Below are 21,811 nucleotides of genomic sequence, written 5' to 3'. Positions count from 1 at the left end.
TCGCTATCCCACCACTAGACCTTGTCTCTCCTCATTATGCCCGAGGGCATCGATCAGGTTCTCCTAGGAGATCCCTGGTTATGTTGCCACTCTCCTCACATAGAGTGGTCCTCGGGGAGAATACTTGGCTGGAGCAAGTCCTGCGAGGGTAGATGTGTGAGGGAGTGCGTTCAGGTAGCCTCTACCGAGTTCCCCACAGATCTTTCCGCACTCCCAAGGCACTACCAACAGTACGCGGACGTATTCTCTAAAAAGGCGGCAGAGACCCTTCCGCCCCATCGCTCCTACGACTGTCCTATAGACCTGTTGCCAGGTGCGGAGCCTCCTCGAGGTCGCATGTATCCCCTGTCTCTCCCGGAGACGGAGGCCATGCCACAATATATCAGAGAGAACCTGTCATGAGGGTTTATTAGGAAGTTGGTGTCACCAGCGGGGGCGGGATTCTTCTTTGTGCAGTAGAAGAGTGGACAGCTGCGTCCTTATATTGATTACAGGGGTCTTAACGCTATAACAGTTAAGAACAAATACCCTCTGCCCCTGATATCTGAGTTGTTCGACAGGTTGCTTGGGGCGACAATCTTCTCCAAGCTAGATCTACTGGGGGCTTACAACCTGATACGTATTCGTGAAGAGGACGAATGGAAGACAGCCTTTAACACCAGGGATGGCCACTATGAGTATTTGGTCATGACCTTCGGCCTCTGTAATGCCCCAGCCGTCTTCCAAGACTTTGTGAATGATGTCTTCCGGGACATGCTCTCCACCTCAGTGGTGGTCTATCTGGATGACATTCTTATCTTTTCTCCAGATGTGGCCTCCCACCAGAGAGATGTTTGCAAGGTCTTCAACCGCCTGCGAGCGAACTCTCTCTACGCCAAGTTGGAGAAGTGTCAGTTTGAGCAGGAGTCCTTGCCGTTACTGGGCTATATCATCTCAGCCCAGGGTTTGGCTATGGATCCTGCCAAATTGCAGGCGGTAATGGACTGGCAAGAACCCCACTCCCTTAAGGCGGTGCAGCGCTTTTTGGGGTTCGTTAATTACTACCGCCAGTTCATTCCCTACTTCACCATGGTGGCTCCCTTGGTCGCCCTCACCAAAAAGGGAGCCAATCCCAAGGTATGGTCGGACCAAATCTCCGAGGCCTTCTCCGCCATCAAGACCCACTTTGCTGGCGCTCCTATCCTCCACCGTCCCGATGTGGATAAACCCTTCATCCTAGAGATAGATGCCTCGTCCGTCGGTGCTGGAGCAGTCCTTTTTCAGAAGGATGCTCAAGGTCGGAAGTATCCCTGCTTCTTCTGCAGGACCTTTTCACCGGCGGAGAGAAGCTACTCCATCGGGGACAGGGAGCTGCTGGCAATGAAGTTGGCCTTCTCTGAGTGGAGACATCTCCTGGAGGGAGCTCGGTTCCCCTTTCAGGTGTACACCGACCATAAAAATTTGGTGTACTTGCAAACGGCCCAGCGCCTGAATTCTCGCCAGGCCAGATGGTCACTTATCTTCTCCTGTTTCCGTTTCAATCTGCATTTTCTGTCCGGTGAGAAGAACGTCTGGGCTGATGCCCTCTCTCGCTCCATGGTGTCAGCGGAGGAGGAGGAGGCTGAGCCTCAGCTAATTGTCCCCTCCAAGAGTCAGGACCGTGGCTCCGGTCGCTCTCGAGTCAGTGCCGCCAGGCAAGACTTTTGTCCCTCCCCGCCTGCGGCCAGTGGTCCTTTCGTGGTCTCACGCGTCTAGGGTGGGCGGTCACTTTGGGACGAAACACACTACGGAACTCCTGGCAAGAACATATTGGTGGCCGCATATGGCTCGGGACGTTGAAGAGTACATTCGGGCATGCGTCTCCTGCGCCCAGAACAGGTCCTCTAGGCAGAGACCGGCCGGACTACTTTACCCCCTACCGGTGGCGGACAAACCTTGGGAGATGGTCGGCATGGATTTCATGGTCGGTCTGCCCAAGTCCAGTGGCAGGACGGTCATCTGGGTGGTCACCGATCATTTTTCTAAAATGGTGCACCTGGTGCCACTCTCGCGGCTGCCTTCTGCCCGAGGTCTGGCGGCGTTGTTCATAAAACACATCTTTCACTTGCACGGTATGCCAGACAAGATAGTTAGTGACCGGGGTATTGAGCTAAATTTGTCTTCTGCCTATCGCTCCGAGACTAATGGGTTGGTTGAGAGAGCTAACCAAACCCTGGTCACTTACCTGTGACATTTTGTCTCGGCCATGCAGGATGACTGGGCATCCTTACTACCGTAGTCAGAATTTGCCCTGAACAATGCTGTAGCCGATTCCACCGGTCAGACCCCGTTACTCCATAACTACGGCCAGCATCCGCACGTCCCTGACCCGATGCCAGTGTCATCCACTGGTTCCAGGGTGGCAGTGGAGGCTCGGGACATTTGGGACCGCACTCAGGATGCCATCCAGGTCTCTAAGGAGAGAATGAGGACGTCCACCAACACGCATCAGCGTCCTGCTCCGACTTTTGCCCCTGGCGACAGTGTAGCTCTCTGCCAATAATATCAGGCTGCGGGTCGAGTCCACTAAGTTTGTGCCGTGCTACATTGGCCCCTTCAAGGTCCTTGAGCAGATCAATCCAGTGGGGGCCTTAGGAGCAGGGTAATGATAGGTGTCGGGGTCCTGTCGCTGCACAGCAGGAATCCCGAGCTTTGCCTTCGGCGGTCTCCCATTCCTCTCCGGTCGCAGTGGAGCCTGCTCAGCAGACTTGTCGATCCCAGCGCTCTGCTCACACCAGCATTGTAGGTTTGGTTGCTGCTGCCACCTCTGGTCCAGCTATAGCAATGCATGCTGGCCAGCAGCAAACCACTCCAGAGACTAAGTCCTCCTTTTGGTCCACTGAGCATACCCGTGGGATGATCTCTCATTGGAGATCGGAGGGCACATGTTCAGGTCCTTCTCCAGCTCGGATTGAACCATCAGGGGGGTCCCGGAAGGACGCGGCTATAAAAGGTTTGCATGGCCGCCCCGCCATGCGCTATGATAGACTGATGCTATAACGCTTAGGGTGTGTGAGATAACGGATGTATGAGACTGGTGACTGACTCATTAAGATTCCCCCTCCTCTGATACGTATGAGTAAGGGTTCAGGAATCAGTAGTTCTAGCACTGCTTAGCGCCACAGTCTAGTCTCTCACCGTTGTTAGGCTGGTTGGTGGTTATCACCAGGGCAGACATTGCATTTGTTCTGAGCAGTGCTACATATAGCAGTGACCTGTGACATTAACAGGTCTCGCTTACACGCCGGCTGGTGTGGACTTCATGGAGTAACAGAGTCTGCCTCTGCAAGCACCGGGTCAGGGGTTACCCACCAGAGTCTGGCTTTCTCATACTTTATATCTCTCCTCATTGCTTAGCTGCAGGTTATCACCTCTGCAAGGTGGACCTCGAGCTGCGAACGCACCTCAAATCCTATTACCATCTTTATTATTGGGTGCGTTCCCCAATTTTTTATTTTCCTAAGGGTAACAGTAGAAATTAGACCCCCTAAAGTTGTTGTACAATTTGTCCTGAGTACGCTGATACCCCATATGTTGGGGTAAACCACTGTTTGGGCACACGGGGCTTGGATTGAAGGGAGCACCGTTTGACTATTTGAACGCAAAATTGACTGGAATCAATGGTTTGTAGACCCCCCGATGTGTCATGAACTCATTTTCTGCTCCACCAGTTGAGAGTTCCCCTTCCGTTTTCCCTCTGGTGGTGACAGGAGGTAGTGCGGTTGGTTTAAGTGGTAGTGATCTGCTACCTGATGAGGAAGATAGCGATTGGATCTCTGGAGTATCAGACTGGATATAAGACAGCCGTCGCCCTATTCGGGTGCTGGTGATTCAGTCTGCTTCTCAGGTCCTGGACTTCAGCTCTCTTCCAGTCTTCTCAAGTTAAATTTGTTTTTTGCTAATGTTCACACTTGCGCTTGTTGGTCAATTCAGTTTTTTGTGTAATCAGCCTGCCCCTGCTGGGGATATGCTGAAATTCCACTCCTATTAATCTGTATTTGCCAATCTGCTTTTTGTCCCTTATTAGATTGGCCTCTTTTTTGCTCTGTCTCAGAATATTTCAGTGCTGATATAGGTTTAGAAGTCTAGTGATTTCAGGGTTAATTTTGCTATCAGAAGTGTTGGACAATATTTTTGTAGGTTTTTTTTGGCAGATTGCAGACAGTGTCTTTCCTTTTCTGTCCTTTTTAGTTAGCCGGGCCCCATCGTTTGCTCAGCCTATTTTCCTGCCTTTGTTTGTATTTTCATCTTGTTTCACCGTCAATACATGTGGGGGGCTGTCTTTCCTTTGGGGTCTGCTCTGGGGCAGTTAGTTTTCCTCTTTTCCTGCTTTAGGCTTATGTAGTTCTCCAGTTGTGACAAGGCGTCTAGGACCAACTTAGGAACGCTCCACGACTGCTGCTAGTTGTGCGGGTAAGATTAGGGATCGGCAATCTGCATAGTTTCCAACTTCTCTGATTTTCTGAGACTTAGCTTGTTGTCTTTCTTTCCTCCTCGGTTTCCCAATCATAACACCGATGTGCCTAAACAGTGGAAACCCCTCAATTCTAACCCCAACACACCCCTAACCACAACCCTAACTCCAACACACCCCTAACCCTAATCCCAACCCTAACTATAACCCTAACCACAAGCCTAACCCTAATCTTAACTCTAATTCCAACCCTAACCCAAATTCTGACCCTAACCCTAATTCCACCCTAAGCCTAACTCCACCCTAACCCTAATTCCAACCCTAACCCTAATTCCAACCCTAACCCTACCCCTAACCCTAATGGAAAAATAAAATTAAAAATATTTTCTTTATTTTATTATATGTGCCTACCTATGGGGGTGATAGAGGGGGGTTAATTTACTTTTTATTTCATTTTGATCACTGTGAGAGTGATCAAAATGAATGAATTGAATCTGCAGCCGGCAGATTTGGGCGGGCGCACTGCGCATGCGCCCGCCATTTTCCAAGATGGCGGCGCCCATGATCCAGGACCGCGGGACACCGGGAGCAACAGCGACACTCTGTAAGAATTGGGGGGTGGTTGGGGGGGTCATCAGACTGCGGGGGGGAGTGGAAGGAAGGCGGGGGGCAGATGATGACAGCGGCGGCACATCGCCGCTGTCATTCAGTGGCGGGGGCCGATCGCCCCCACCAGCCGGTGTGTGGGGAGGTCAGGTGACTTTCTCCAGCCATGTCCGATGCTACTGCAGCATCGGCCATGGCTGGATTGTAATATTTCATCAATTTTCATTGATGAAATATTACTATCCCTCTGATTGGCTGTTTCACTTTTAACAGCCAATCAGAGTGATCGTAGCCACGTGGGGGCGAAGCCACGCCCCCTGTGGTGAAGTTCAAAGCCCCCTGTATCTGCGGGTCGGGTGACCTTTCAGTGACCCCAGTCACCCGACCCGCAGGGGGGCTTTAAAGTCATGACGCCACATAGGCGTCACTGGAATAATGGCACAGGTTTTCATGATGCCTATGTGGCGTCATTGGTTGGGAAGGGGTTAATGAGAAAAAAATGAACTTTTTTGAATTTACCAAATGGCTGCAATGAAACAAAGAATGAAAAATTAAAGGGGTCTGATACTTTCCGTACCCACTGTGTATATAATATTTAAGTTTGGTATCACTGTATGCATATTGACCTGAACTATTATTATACTTCCAGGACATTTTGATCTGTTAATGGATGCTGTAAAAACAGAACCTAAAAAATAATGATGGAATTGTTTTTATTCACCATTTTACTGAAATTGGTAAAGTGAATGATGTCATTCAAAACTGCAACTCGTCCCGCAAAAAATAAGAGCTGTGTTAATGGATAAATAAAAAAAGTTATTAATCTTGGAAGAAAGGGAGTTAAAAATAAATGCTGAAAAATAGTAAATTTCCAGTCATAAATGGGTTGTGGAAAGAGGGCTATCGCTTACATTCTTAATAGACATATACTAGGAACAGGGTTTTTTTCAGTTTGTTTGCACCTTGTGCATATAAAGGTGTGGCCTGCTTTTTCTTTTAGCTGGGCATTATATACATGTGGTTCTCCACGGCTGCATGTCTACTAGCCGCATATTCCCTTCTCAGCCCTTATCCACATGAATGTCACTGGATAAATGGTAAGGTTTTAATATTAGAGGTTAAGACCGCCCCAAATAGGGTCATTGTGATGTGGTGGGATGGCGTTTACATTTTTTTTCAATCAAAATTTAGTTAACTAAGTGCTCTATATTATTTTCATGCACTGCTGTTTGTTTACCGTATATACTGCAAGGTTTTTGCTTACTATGTTGTTTATGTTGGGTTTTATATACTATGTACATGCATGCATATTCATATGGCCGAGCATATGTCTGCAAACAACCAACCATGTGACACTGGTCTGTTATTTTAGATATTGGAAAACAAGTTTAATAAAAGTATTACAATATATACAGCAGTACAAGTTCTCTGTTATATAACTTCTCTTTATATGTAGTAAAACTATAAAACCACATTGATACCTCCTGTTATATTTTTTTGTTACCAATGCATTTTTAGCTTTGGGAACTGAGTTTTCGCAAGTTTATGTCACTATGTCAGATCTTTATAATAAAATAAAGGTACCCAGACACACATGCACACACATATATTTTGCATATATATACACACACATACTATCTAGAAACTACCATTGTGCTTATGTTCTTTTTTTTTTACCAGTTTAAGTCTGGATTATTGCACCCCTTTTGACATAGTTTTTGTTGAAAAAAAAAAAAAAATATTTAGCACAAATTTGTTGTAAATTATATGTCATAGGTTTACCATAACAGAGAAGGGCCAGAAGACCGCAGCATCTGATTTCACGTACTCCTGCACTGATTAGAAGCCAGTCTCCTTCATATTACATGTTGCAGGTTTCTCTCAGCAGTGCAGGGGTTAAACTGTTCAGCTTAGCGTCTTTAAATCCTTCCTGCTTGGATGATCTCAGTTTTCAGTAATGGCTACTCCCTTCTCCTATATATACTTGCCTCTGGCAATTTAGATTACCAGCCTTAGTCTTGTACTGCCTGGCGTGGAGTTAAAGTGTCTGTTGTTGATGAAGGCATTTGGAGTGTTGATCTGTGACTTTTGCTTGGTGTTTCGGCTGTGTGCAAATCCTCATCCTCTCCTGTTTGGTGTTCTTTCCTTTTCTCCCCGGTGTTCCTCTGTGTTGTCTGTAAGTGATATTTGTATGTTTGGTATTTTCATTTATCCCTTTACATCCTCCCTTGTTAGTCTGGTTTGTGTATTTACATACACTATTACTTCCTTGGGTGGGGGAGCAGGACAGATATAGGGCTAATTCAGGAGTTCAGCAACATATGTGGCCCCAGCATCTTCACCATCAGAAGTATTCCGTGGAGCAGGGATAGCTAGGGCATTAGGGACAGAGAAAAAGCCCCTGGCCCCAGGTATTCCAACAAAAGTATTATCACAATATATACACCTTTGCAACCATTTTAATTTCCCTAAATCAAGCAACTTTACAAATTCTCTTCATTTAAAATATTATATGGTTTTGTGTCTACAATTCCTATGCATAACTATTCAGGATTGAGAGTCCTCAGTAGTTGATACCTTTTAATGGCTAACTGAAAAGATGGTAATACATTGCAAGCTTTCGAGACTACTCAGGTCTCTTCATCAGGCTAGACTAATACAAAATCTGAAGTCACATATTTATGCACAATACAGCCTAGAAAAAATGCAATAGATAAGACAAGTGACGTGAAGCAGAACTATCAATATGGGAGAGGGAGAAACATAAATATAAACATTGGACCAGTTCATAGATAAGGAGTCTGGATGTTTTATGGTCCTCTGATTGGGGTCTAGTTCTGTGTTGCCCCGCAAGGTTTTAAAAGGAAATTCCTTAATTGATGTAAAAAGACATAAATCCATGCGACACATTCATTCCAGCACTGAGAGTGTCAAAGTTCGTCATAAATTTGTACTCCCAAACTCGTCTCTCGGGGCAACACAGAACTAGACCCCAATCAGAGGACCATAAAACATCCAGACTCCTTATCTATGAACTGGTCCAATGTTTATATTTATGTTTCTCCCTCTCCCATATTGATAGTTCTGCTTCACGTCACTTGTCTTATCTATTGCATTTTTTCTAGGCTGTATTGTGCATAAATATGTGACTTCAGATTTTGTATTAGTCTAGCCTGATGAAGAGACCTGAGTAGTCTCGAAAGCTTGCAATGTATTACCATCTTTTCAGTTAGCCATTAAAAGGTATCAACCACTGAGGACTCTCAATCCTGAATATTTTTCTATCCACTGGCTAACACGGTACAAAGATATACATCTTTCCTGTATGCATAACTATACATTTCCATGGTAACAAATCCTATGTGAACTGACCCTGCAGTCATTCTCTGTTCTGTTTGTCCTATACTTCCTTCTGAAATGCATTTGGTATATTAGTAAGAAGTAGGGTAAAGGTAAAAGAGAATATGATTGGAATACATGGGATTTATTTGTTGCCTATTACCATGTAGATGCTTTGATCTGCCTTGCAATTATAATCGCATTGCAGTAGGACATTTTTTATCAAATTGCCTAGATTATTTTAATTTTTTTTGTTTGTGCTTTTATACACTCCTGAGAAGTCCCATCTATACATACAGTAAGTATGAATTGTTCCATCAAGCAACTACTTGCTTTAGTATAACCCCTTAAGTGCTGTTATTATGGGGGCACAGTCATAGTTCTCGTGTTTCCTTGTGAGGACAACTTTGATTGACATCGGCTATGATGCAACCCTAATCTTTTCAGAAAGCTCAGATCTCAGACATGTGAACTTGATTTTCATGCTATCAAAAGCAATTGTGTCATCACATGGAGGGGTTCCCTTTCCCACCTTATCATGAGCCTGCCAGTGTTAAGAAATAGCCTTGGGCCAAACAAAGTGTGCATCGTATGTGAGGTTGTTGTCCACAGCTGGAAAAATACCCAGTGCATGCAAAAGATTTTAATGCTGAAGGCATTTGGCAGAAGAGTCTTCATTGTGCAGGGTTTACTGTGGAAGGCAAGAGCACTTTCTGGTAGTGGGAGCACTGGCAAACCTGCCAGTTCGATGTAAGTTCCTTTTCTAGCAATGTAAAATCTGAGTTCAAACAGTTTGTTTGCACATGAGTTTTAATTCCCTGCCTAGTGCTGTTCTAGTTTTAGTAGCTAAAAAGCAAAGCAAAGGAGACAAGATGGCCACACGTGCACAATCTTATCTCCATTGTAGACTATGGGAATTATGGAAACAGCTATTACATGGCTCCCGTAAACGACAATTGAGAGCTACATGTATACACTGCCATATCTCACCTCTCCTTTCCAGAGTTCCCAATCATGTATGTAAGGTATATCCTCTGGACATGCCCCTTTAAACGAGCACATTGGTTAAGAGAAAACACTAAACATGCTCTACAAAAGGCAAAACAGAGATAATTTTGCCTGGACCAGTCATTTTCGTTGAATGAAATAGGAGACGTACAGTCCAGCAGTTCTACCCATAATAGAAGCAACCACACAGTAACATTGAAGGCACAGATAAATAATGGAAAGTTACCGGAAAGATATGTATCTTTGTACCGTGTTAGCCAGTAGATAGAAAAATATTTAGAATTAAGAGTCCTCAGTGGTTGATACCTTTTAATGGCTAACTGAAAAGATGGTCACAAATTGCAAGCTTTTGAGACTACTTGGGTCTCTTCATCACGCAAAGACTAATTCAACATCTGAAGAATCATATATTTATGCACAAAACAGCACGGAAATAACGCAATAGATAAATCAAGTGATGTGAAGCAGAATTGTCATTATGGGAGAGGGATAAACATAAATATTGGAACGGTTCATAGATAAGGAATGTGAAAGTTTTATTGTCCTCTCATTGGGGTCTGGTACTGTGTTGTGATGCCCTAGAAGGTCTGTGTCATGGTCCAGTCCGGAGTTTATCTTCTGCTGTCTTCACTCCGGACTGGTCATGCGGGGGTTAATCTCCTCAGCCTCGTTCTGGAGCTAGCTGGGCTATTTCAGTCTCTTACAGCCTGCTGACCAGTGTTAGTGATAGCTCAAGCTTCCAGTTTAGAGCCTCTGACCCTTGTACCTTGGTGATCCTCCTGCCTTTGACTGATATTCACGTGCATAACCCGGACTGATCTCTGACCCCGTTTCTTGGTATTCGTCTCTGCTGTTACGTTCTCTCTCTGGCATCTGACCCCTGCTCCTGCTAGTTTCTGACTCGGTTCATCTGACTATTCTCTCGTTACCTATGGCACCCGTGTTGTTGCTCAGAGTTGCTGCTCTTCGTGTGTAACCTCTCTTCCCTCACCAGCTCCCCCTGGTGGAGGTTTCACTACAGTCTGAAGAGCAAATTCCTTAATTGATGTAAAAAGACATAAATCCATGCGACACATTCATTCCTGCACTGAGTGAATGATGGACATTAAATTACTGCACTTGTTTTAAAAGGAAACTTCAAGTCTCAGAGAGACAGGAGGGTCTGGGAGAAAAAGGGTGTAGTAAATTTAGACACACTCAGTGCAGGAATGAATGTGTCGCATGGATTTATGTCTTTTTACATCAATTAAGGAATTTGCTCTTCATACCTTCTGGGGGCATCATAACACAGTGCCAGACCCCAATCAGAGGACAATATAACTTTCACACTCCTTATCTATGAACTGTCACTTGTCTTATCTATTGTGTTATTTCTGTGCTGTTTTGTGCATAAATATGTGATTCTTCAGTTGTATTAGTCTTTGCCTGTTGAAGAGACCTGAGTAGTCTCGATAGCTTGCAATTTCTGACCATTTTTTCAGTGAGGCATTAAAAGGTATCAACCACTGAGGACTCTCAGTTCTAAATATTTTCTAATGGAAAATTAGTGATGTAGAACAACAAAGAAACCCTTAATTGGATAACAGAGGTGCAGTAGACGCTTCATTGTGCTGAAAACAAGTCTGTCTTGTTCATAAGTTCATTGCAACCAAGCTATACATGCCTGAATGGGGTTAAGCTGCATTACCAGAAACAGGTAAAGAAACAACTCTTTATTGTAACCCAAGAGAACTTGTTTAAATAATTCAGGAAGGATTCCGTTATCCCTGTTTATTTTGGCATAGGAATATCACAGCTTGGACTAGTGATCATGCTTTGCAAAAGCGAATAAACATTGGGGACAAAAGTTAGTTTTATTTAAGCACAGTTATATTTTAACTAATTCTGTTGGTTATTGAGAGGGATTGGACACATTTGGATGTTCACTTCTAAATGCAAAGGTGTCCAGAGAAACTTTGCGTGATTGGACCTGTGAAATTTCCTGAGGTCAGTAGCCTATTATGTGAATACATATACAGTACATTTCAATTATACTATGAAGTATGTTACTAAAAAGAAGATTGATCTTAGGTAATCTTAGCAGCGCGACTATGACACTAAAGATCACTCACTTCAGACTAATCTTTTCCCTGTGTGTGTGTGTGTATATATATATATATATATATATATATATATATATATATATTATATATTGAGGGTAAAATAAGTATTGAACACGTCACCAATTTTCTAAGTACGGTAAATATGAAAATGTGCTATTGACATGAAATTCTCACCAGATGTCGGTAACAACTCGTCCAATCCAGAAAGGCAAAGAAATCAAACCATAAATGTCCGTAAATTAATTATGTGAAATATTAAGAAATGACACATGGAAAAATTATAGAACATGCTTACTGAATGTCATGGGGTTACTGCAACAGAGAGGAGCCAGAAGACCAAAGCATCTGATTGCTCCTACTCCTGCGCTGAGAAGAAGCACTTCTCCCTCCTTTTAATGGTGTTTATTTATTTTGGCAGAACAGGAGTTAATCAGCCATCTTGGAAACTCTGAGCTTTCTGCTGAGCTCAGTTAGCCACTTCCATCCCCTTTATAATCTGGGTACTGAGTCAGATCCATGTCAAAGCTATCATTTGCTGCATGACTTAGGAGGAGAGTTGTTCATATGAGAATGAGTTTTGAAGGAGTTTTCTATGACTGTTACGTGGTTTGTGAGTGTGGTAATTCCCTACCCTCCTCTTCTCTGGTTTCTTTCCCATCCTCCACTTCCCTATACATTCCTCTGTTATATGTGAGTGAATATTTTGTATGTCTGGTGTTTACAGTTAACCCTTTTTTGTGCAGCCATGTTTGATGGGTTGGTGTACTGCAGTGTACAGTAGCGCCCCTCTTCCCTGGGTGGGGAATTAGAACACACGGAGGGCTAACTCAGCAGATAAGGCAAGGGTAGCAGCCCCGGCATCTTCACCTTCAGAAGTATCTTGGGAATAAAGCGAGTTGGGGCGCCCCCTGGTGTTAGAAACAGAGAAAGAGCTCCTGGTCCCAGGTCACAGCTGTGTCGTGACACTGAAATTTATTTAATACTTTGTACAAAAGCCTTTGCTGGTGAAGATCGCTTAGAGACACCTCCTGTATGGAGAAACTAGTTGCATGCTTTGCTCAGATGTGATTTTGGCCCATTTTTCCACACCAATGATCTTCAAATCCTGAAGGTTCCCTGGGCTCCTTCTATGAACTCTGATCTTTAGTTCCTTCAATAAATTCTCTATTGGATTCAGGTCAGGTGATTGGCTGGGCCATTCTACCAGTTTTATTTTATTTGAAACCAATTGATGGTTTCTATGGCTGTGTTGTTATGAATGAGTCACCGTAGGAGGCAAAAACAGAAATACTAGCTAAGTTCAGAAAACCATAGAAGTTGGCAGCTATCGGATTGCAGACCCCTGAACCTAACAACAACAACTAGCAGTAGCCGTGGGGGGTTCCTATGGTGCCCTAGACCCCTCGATCACAGCCGGAGAACTACATAGCCTAAAGACAGAAAGGGAAATCTAAACTGCCCCAGAGCAGACCCCACAGCAATAGGCAGCCCCCAACATATAATGACGGTGAAGCAAGATGAAAAAACACACAGATAGAAAGATAGGCTGAGCAAATGATGGGGCCCAAGCTAACTAAATAGGACAGAATAGAAAAGCTGCTGTCTGCAATCCGCCAAAACCCTCTCAAAAACAAGAGCCAACAGACTGATAGGGAAAAAAGCCCTGAAGACGCTAGGCTTCAAAAAGACTATATCAGTACTCAGGTATTATCTGAAGACAGAGCAAAAAGGAATTCAGCTCACCCAGCAGGGAAAGGCAGAAATCCAGAAAAACAAGGCAAAACAAAACCAAAACAAAAATGCAAAAAGTAGAGCAGAAAACTTAGCTTTTGAGGAGCAGGAATCAGACTGGTCTCCAAGAATCCCTCAGAGTAATCACCCGCAAGGCAGAAGGGCGTCGGCTGCCTTATATCCAGTCAGCAATCCCAGACACCCAGTCATCATCATTCTGCTCAGGTGCTTTGTAATCAGCCTCACTACCTTCCTTCACCAGAAGAGGGAGTTCATCAGACCTCAATGGTGAAGGGGAAAATGAACTCACAACACTGTGTGTTTAGGATCATTCTTTTGCTGAAATGCCCACACATGCCTGTGTTTTTGTTGACCATGTTTTTGCACACTGTCTGAAATGACAGTGACTCTGCCTGCTTCTTTAATGAATGGACCTGTCAGTAGATGCCCCTAAATCTCTGGATGGAAGCCCTGACAGCGCCATTGATATATTGGGAAAAACGTGATGTGAACACGGCCATACTTCCACACTTTAAATCCTGTAAAACATCACTTTCTACTGCAAATACAACCCACCAGTAATTGTTCAGCCCAATTTTTATCTCCGGTTTGTTTGTTCCCCTGGACTACTGAACTTCTGCTCATGAGTTGGTCAAACAGAGGTTAAATAAAGTGCAGTAGCCGGCTGCATTCCTGTAAAGGCCCCTTTACATTTAGCGATGCACAAGCGATCCCAACCACGATACGACCCGGTCAGGATCGCTGGTGCATCGCTAAATGGGCACTAGTGAGCTGCCAAACAGGCAGATCTCACCAGCGATGCAGCAGCGGTCGGCGGTCGCACTTATTCAGACGCGGCAAGTGTGAACGTCTCCCGCCCGCGTCCATGGCTCGCTCGTTGGCGCCAGCAGGAAGCCGACGACGAGAAATGGACCAGGCTGATCTCGCGCGATCAGCGATAGCGGGGGAGCCGGTCGGAGGTAAGTATTACATGTAGCAATATCGCTGCTGTGTCACAAAATCGGTGACACTTTAGCGATATTGCTAGCGATATCACTATGTGTAAAGCCCCCTTAAGCCAGACTTTTTGGAAATAGTTGTAGTGTCGGTGGTGGGGTGCCGAGCTGGGGGGGGGGTGGTCCTACTTTTATACCGCGCAGAGATGACAACAGAGACACGATGGAGGCAGATTCTGGGTGCAACAGGTCCAAGTTTATTTCTTCACTTGCCGTCCGACTGACGGCACACCTCGCGGCCCTCCGTTTCCAGAGCCGCTTCTCACACCGTACACTGGAGACGTGTCTGCACACACCGTCCCCTCCTTTACTGTCGACGCTCCTGACAGTTCCGTCACTGTGGCCGCCTTAGGCCCATTAACCAACAGCGCTTCTACTGCTCAGTCGTCGTGTCACATACGGTGTCTTACACCCAGTACCTCGTCTCAACTGCGGTCCTTTCCTGTCAGAACCACCCCCCTGACGTCCTCTCTCCTCAGTCCCCCTGGTCTGGATTCTCCTCAGAGTGCACAGACTGTCGTAGTCCTCCTGTCACTTGAGCTCCCCCTGGGGACTGGAATCTTCTGGAACCCTCCCTCAGAATTTATAGCTCACCCGGTTCCTTGAAACTGTCACTCCAACTGTCACCTCGCCCCCCATGACCAACTGTTTCTAAAGCCCTAAGCTGCTGTAAAGTCCTTCGCTCACATTCCACCCTGCCATCTAATGGTCATCCCAAGGTACTACACGTCCACTACACTTTCCTAGTTGTTTCCCCACTGTAATCACTGACTCCTACCTACACTGTGCAAACCTATCTTTCTTCACTCTGACTAGTCCGTCCGTCAGGTCACCTTCCCTACACTCCACCTTCCTTTGTCCATTGTCGTCCTCGACAATCGTCATCCCTGCCTTCGTCGTTCTGAATCTACACCTACATTCTGTTGTCAGACCAGAAGTTGAGCCAAACCCACTATCTGCGGGGGCCGAACCATACTGGGAGCACTATGCTCTGAGCAGCCTACTGCTACTCACCAGCGCGCACGCCACATGACAACGTCTTTCAAATTGGGCAAGGTACACCCGTATTCTCTCTACGGCGTGTATCTTTCCCCTACTCTCCCCTACTGTTACCTTTCACTATCCGGTACGCCATGATCGAGGCCACTCACCTACCAGATCATTGCTGGCGCCCGCCTTTCCTTCTTCAGGGGTGTCCGTGGTGTTGGGGACCTGACCTAGGACGGCTGTCTTTCTCACGTCTTCCAACTCATTTTCCTTCTTTCAATTACATGTCATGGTCGGCGTCCCGGTCTCCCAGACCTCCTCAACTCTTAGATCCCTACCGGATCTCACACTTTCCTTTGGTCCCGCAGACCTTCCCTTACCCGGACCTGTTGCATTTTACTTTGCATATTATACATCATACAACTTTATAATAGCACAAGTACCCCATTTTTTTATAATTTTTTTTTTTCCGTTTTCTTTTGCTCATTTTAAAACCAACATATAACAACATAACATTGCATGTCTTCTTTCTCCCCCCTTCCTTGGACATGGACACTCCCTCTCTTCTAAGTATCCCCGCTCTGTCAGTCTAACAAGTAAACACAAACTATCCTGTAAGAGGAACATAGAAAAACAGACATAAAAATCACAGATAAACATTTCTTTTTTTTTTTTAAAAGCTGACCGCGAACTGTCCTTTTGACCTGCACAACGGTGCAACGAACTCCTGACAGTTCAATCCTCCTTTTGGTGGTCAGTAGTATGGGACCCCACAACCGTGGAGCTCCCAGGATGCAAGAAGTGTCCCTTTCTGCAAGATAGTATAAACGAGCCGTCCCGGGGGTCGTGCAGCCGCCATGCCAGCCTCTCCCCTCTCATGGAGCAGGTTCCAGACTTCCTGCCCCCTGGCCCTCTTCTTCTCTATAACTCCTGCGACCCAAACAGAGGGTCCGGCATGATCTCTGGAGTCCGGTGGGCGGGACTTAACCGAGGAAGGACGTGGATCAGAGGCGGCCGATGATTCCTGCGGCTCAGCAGCCGCTGGGGCCAGGTGGCAAATGGGGACAACCGGGTCCTTGGAGGCTGGAATCACAAGGCCCACTAAGTCGGCCGCAGTCGACTTCAGCAGCGGCATAACCGCGGCCTCAGGACAGGCCGCATCCACTACTTCCAATGGAGCCGGAGTAACGGCCGGTTCCAACGACGCAGCTGCTATCAGCAGGGGGAACGCAGCAGCGTCTTCTTTGGATGACTTCCGCACTGCCGGCTCCAGGCGGGGTACCTCAGGGACTTGAGCAGGGGCCTCGCACAACTCTGCATACACCACTGGGCCCGATGTACCCAGGCCTTCCGGTGCGCAGGGGGCAGCGTGCTGCGGCGGAATGATGAGGGCCGCTGGCGGAGGCACTGGTGGTGCCGGGGGTACTCTCACCTTCCCCGGCGCTGCGGCCTCCATCACATCAATACGCGGCTTCACCCGCAGCCTCCGTCCCTCGCTCCACTGTCCCGCGGGTCTTTCCCCCAAACTCGGGGGCTCCGCTGAGAAGTCCTCTGCTGGTATTGGTGGCGGCCATTCTCGCTGACTCCGCTCAGGCTCCGCTCCCCAGCTCAGCATCCCGCTGCTCTCCCGTGGCTCTGAGGGCGACTTCTGGCATAGCTCCATCCCCTGCCGCCACTGCCACTCTAGGCGGCCGATGCCCCGACACCTGCAGAGTCTCATACCGTCCGTTGGGCAGCACTCGAATGGCATCAGACAGCCGCAGCCAAGTTTTTCTTCTGTGCCACTCCCTCTGTGAGGTGAGGTGTCGGCAGGCCTCTCCACCCTCCTGTCAGGGTCCAATATATGGAAGCGTCGATCTCCAGGCACATACTGCTTCCTTTTGGGATACGTTGGAGGGGGTCCCAGTCCATTCAACATGACTGCAAACACCCGGACCTCTCCTCTGCGCTGAAGCAACACCGCCATACTGCACAGTACCTGGTACCGCCCCGGATCCTCTGCTGGCCACACAGATCCGCCACAGCGCTTCCCATTTGTATTCCACAGGTAGGTCATTTGTAATCCACAGGTAATTGTAATCCAAAGAGTAGTCCAAGTCCTTTTCCAGTCTTTGAGGCAGGCCTGCCGCAGAAGATGATGTATTAGCGGCGTCTATCCTGCCGACTATGCCAAATGTAGTGTCGGTGGTGGGGTGCCGAGCTGGGGGGGGGTGGTCCTACTTTTATACCGCGCAGAGATGACAACAGAGACACGATGGAGGCAGATTCTGGGTGCAACAGGTCCAAGTTTATTTCTTCACTTGCCGTCCGACTGACGGCACACCTCGCGGCCCTCCGTTTCCAGAGCCGCTTCTCACACCGTACACTGGAGACGTGTCTGCACACACCATCCCCTCCTTTACTGTCGACGCTCCTGACAGTTCCGTCACTGTGGCCGCCTTAGGCCCATTAACCAACAGCGCTTCTACTGCTCAGTCGTCGTGTCACATACGGTGTCTTACACCCAGTACCTCGTCTCAACTGCGGTCCTTTCCTGTCAGGACCACCCCCCTGACGTCCTCTCTCCTCAGTCCCCCTGGTCTGGATTCTCCTCAGAGTGCACAGACTGTCGTAGTCCTCCTGTCACTTGAGCTCCTCCTGGGGACTGGAATCTTCTGGAACCCTCCCTCAGAATTTATAGCTCACCCGGTTCCTTGAAACTGTCACTCCAACTGTCACCACGCCCCCCATGACCAACGGTTTCTAAAGCCCTAAGCTGCTGTAAAGTCCTTCGCTCACACTCCACCCTGCCATCTAATGGTCATCCCAAGGTACTGCACGTCCACTACACTTTCCTAGTTGTTTCCCCACTGTAATCACTGACTCCTACCTACACTGTGCAAACCTATCTTTCTTCACTCTGACTAGTCCGTCCGTCCGTCAGGTCACCTTCCCTACATAGTGATCACTGATAATCTGGCTTCTGGTTTTACCTCTAGCCTGCATTTTTATTTAACCTCTTGCAGAGTATTTGGCTACAAGAGATCAAACTGTGCTATCTATACAACAATGAAGTATCAGAAACAATGTGACATGTCTGATCTCCCACAGAACTTTAATAATGATTTATTAACCAACTTGGTTAAATATAACACGGATACAATCTTTGGATAAGACAATGTTTGGCGCTATGAGGTGCTGTAAATTGAGCAGTAGCAGGCAGTAAATAAGTAAATGTTTTATCAGTTGCTTCAGAGATCAGTGACCTAAAAGAGGCTTCTCTTTCGATAAATGTCAATTTGTTACAGACAGATAACTTCAGTTATCTCAGAGAATGAAAAAAAACGGGACTTGTGCATTACAAAGATTGAAAGCTAAGGTGTTTTGCACAAAGAGAAGCTCCTTATGTAATGTGGATTCTGCGTGGCGTGGCAGGGTCACAGTCATAAAATTAGCTTCAATCACGGTATGTTTCTGTCATCCAGAGAGTGTGGTCAGAGCCATATCATGACTGTACAGAACCGTAATGGGATCCCCAAAAAGTGCATGCCTTTACTGTTCCCCTGTTTACATAAATAAATCATGATGCCATTGTGCACTTCACTGGGCACCACAGGTAATATGTCTTTACTTGTAGCACCCAGTGGAGCAGTGGAGCATTGTACAACCTAGAAAAATACTTGCTGCAAATAACTTCAAAAACAGTTGTAATTTGTGCTAAAATCAAAAATACCTTTGCAGTTTTCCTTTTTAAAACCTCCCAGTGAACCAAAAAAAACACGCTTTTACAAATAGCTATAGTTTGGGATGAATTACCTTGTTTTTCTAAGTGAGCCACATCCTTTTAATGAACAAAGGTAATTTGACCTTTCTGCCCAGAGATAAATTTTGCCTAAAGTCACTTATACACAATGCATTTTGAAAAACTCTACTTTCAGAAAGCAGTGTGCTCTAGCTATGGCAGTTACATTGACGATTCGGCTCATGCGCATCACCGATTATATTGAATGAGTGCTATCCGTAGTTTTCACCGATAGAACTTGTACTCTATGGAGCTGTGTACCAATCCAATTATTTCCTCAGACCAAGTGATCCAAGGGAAAAAAATCGTAGACATGTCAGATTTTGATTAAAGTGTCAGATCAAATTCAGCAATGTCTATAAGTCCGTGAAAAAAATCGGACTGCACTTGGATGACATGAATGGAAAAGGTGGAGAAATTTTTTGTTTCTCTTCACTTTGAAGCCACTCTGATCGAAATCAAAAAGTTTGATCAGACTAATCGAATGTTTTTCTTGAATGAAGATAAATTGGTTGCTTGCCCCTACCCTTTCTAGTAATATTTAGCATTTTTTTCTCCCATAGACAATAATAATTTTCATGCAACATGTAAAAATGTATTGTGTTTAATTGTAATTTTTTTTTTTCTGTGGAATTTTTAAACATACAAATCAAGTCATTTAAAGAGGAATCATTGAATCATAACAATTACAATGTGGAAAAAAACAAGAACATTTCCCAAAAATGCATGTGTCAAAAAAATGTAAAAAAGCTGTAAAAATGTCATAACAAGTGTATGTAACATTTAAAAAAATGCAGGCATTTATAAAATACATTTTTTCATGCATTTTAAAATGTCAATAATTATTTAAGACATGTAAAGGAGTCATAAATGTATATTTTTATTTTATTTATTAATTTACCCCTCATTTTTTGTGGGACAAAAGGACCCCGATTCATCAAAGCATATATACTTAATTTCTTGCATAAAAAGCTTTGAAAAGTCAAAATTTGGGCAGAACACGAGGCAGTTCTAAAATGTTGCGACTTTTGGCGCTCACACACCAATTTTGCCTAGTTCCAAGTGTACGGAGCTGATGTGGCACAGGGGCATGGCAAATTCACGATGACCGACGGCATTCCATACGCAACAAATCTTACTTCAGTTCCGGAACAGAGTAAGATTTCTCGGAAGGCGTCCATGGAGGTGCATGCCACTCTTCAGCATGCCTTACCATCAAGACGGTTGTGAACGGTCTTGATGAATAAGGCCCATAAAGATGTTTAAGATTTTAAAAATTGGAACAGCTATCAATTACATTTTTGGGACTTATTTAGGGTACATGCTCAAAAAAGCAAACAAAATCCCAAATGGCACAGAGTCATCATTTGCAGTTTCTTAAGTCACTTTTCTTTTTTTTGTCTTGTGGTATTTGTTGATGTTTTTTAGTGCCAAATTCTTCAAAATAGTATACATAGTTCATGAATTTTGCGCAAAAATAAAACAAACTGTGTATAAATCTTCCTTTTTGTGTCTTCTTATTGCAAAAAGTTGCATTTTCGAATAAAATGTTACAAAATCATTCACGTACATATGCACTAAAATTTTGAGACTTTTTAAAAAGTCAAATTAGATGAATCAACCAAAAATATCTGTAAACCCTAAACTCCACCCACAGTGATGAACATACAAAAAATAACTAGGCGAACACATACTGTATATATAAAAAAAACCACGAGTACAGTAAATTCATTGTGTGACCCGTCAGGATAGAATAGATATATACTATATACATAGAATAGTTAGAAAGATGTCAGTGACATGCATAATTCGTGCAGTGTGTGTGTAGTTTATTGTACATGTATTTAGTTAAGAAATAACTAATTTTTATCAAAAAAATGACGTGGGGTCCCCATACTTTTTCTTAACCAGCTGAGGGAAAGCCGAAAGCTGGGGGCTGATGTTTATAGTTTTGAAAAGGTATAATAAACATAGAGCTTCCCAGGCTATTAATATCAGGTCACAGATGTCTACTTAGCCTTTACTGGTTATTAACAAGTGGTTACCCCAAAAAATTGATGTGGGAATTCCCCTATAATTAATATCCAGTAAAGACTAGACAGACAGCTGTGGGCTAATATTAAAATCCTAGGAAGGGGCCATGAATATTGACCCCAGACTAAGAACATGAGCCCTTAGCCACCCAAAAAATAGCGCATCCATTAGATGCGCAGATTCTGGCACTTAGCTTCATCTTTTCCCACTTGCCCTGGTGTGGTGGCAAGTGGGGTAATAGTATTGGGTTATTAATTTCATTTCAAGCCTATTAATATCAGTCCGAGGCTATCTGCTTTTCATTACTTGGTTATTGAAAATATAGAGGACCCCACGCCGGTTTTTCATTCATTGATTTATTTTTTTATTATAAATAAAAGACAAAACTGGGTTGGGATTCTCTCTATTTGTAATAACCAGCTAAGGGGAAGCAGACAACTGCGGGATTATATTAATAGGCTGGAAATGTGTTTTCTTCTCTTTTTACTTACTGAGTTAGTAATGGGGGTGTCTGATAGATGCCGCCCCATTACTAACCTGTGGGCTTGATGTCAGCAGACATTACACAGCTGACATCAACCCCACAATCCAATTACCCCGATTGCCACCACACCAGGGCAATCAGGAAGAGTGGAGGTGAGGTGTCAGAATTGGTGCATCTAATGGATGCGCCATTTTTGGAGGGGAGGCTGAGGGCTGATGTTCTTAGTCTGGGAAGGGGCCAATATACATAACCCCTTCCTAGGCTATTAATATCAGCCCACATCTGTCTGAC

The 21,811-nt window shown here is 45.1% G+C and overlaps 1 protein-coding gene across 2 annotated transcripts in view; it reads left to right on the top strand.

The window, feature by feature from the left end:
- Window positions 1-11,294: 11,294 nt before the first annotated feature.
- LOC141087762 (pendrin-like) overlaps window positions 11,295-21,811 on the top strand; it is a 323,429-nt gene continuing 312,912 nt past the window's right edge. For both annotated transcript variants that reach the window (XM_073573563.1, XM_073573560.1), the window contains exon 1: window positions 11,295-11,371. The gene's annotated coding sequence lies outside the window, so the exon portion shown is untranslated. The remainder of the gene's footprint in view (window positions 11,372-21,811) is intronic.

Source organism: Dendrobates tinctorius, unplaced genomic scaffold (assembly GCF_039654945.1).
Source record: "Dendrobates tinctorius isolate UK_male_01 unplaced genomic scaffold, ASM3965494v1 ptg000035l, whole genome shotgun sequence".
In the NCBI taxonomy this organism is placed as follows: Eukaryota; Metazoa; Chordata; class Amphibia; order Anura; family Dendrobatidae; genus Dendrobates; species Dendrobates tinctorius.
This window is presented reverse-complemented; position numbering and strand designations above follow the sequence as displayed.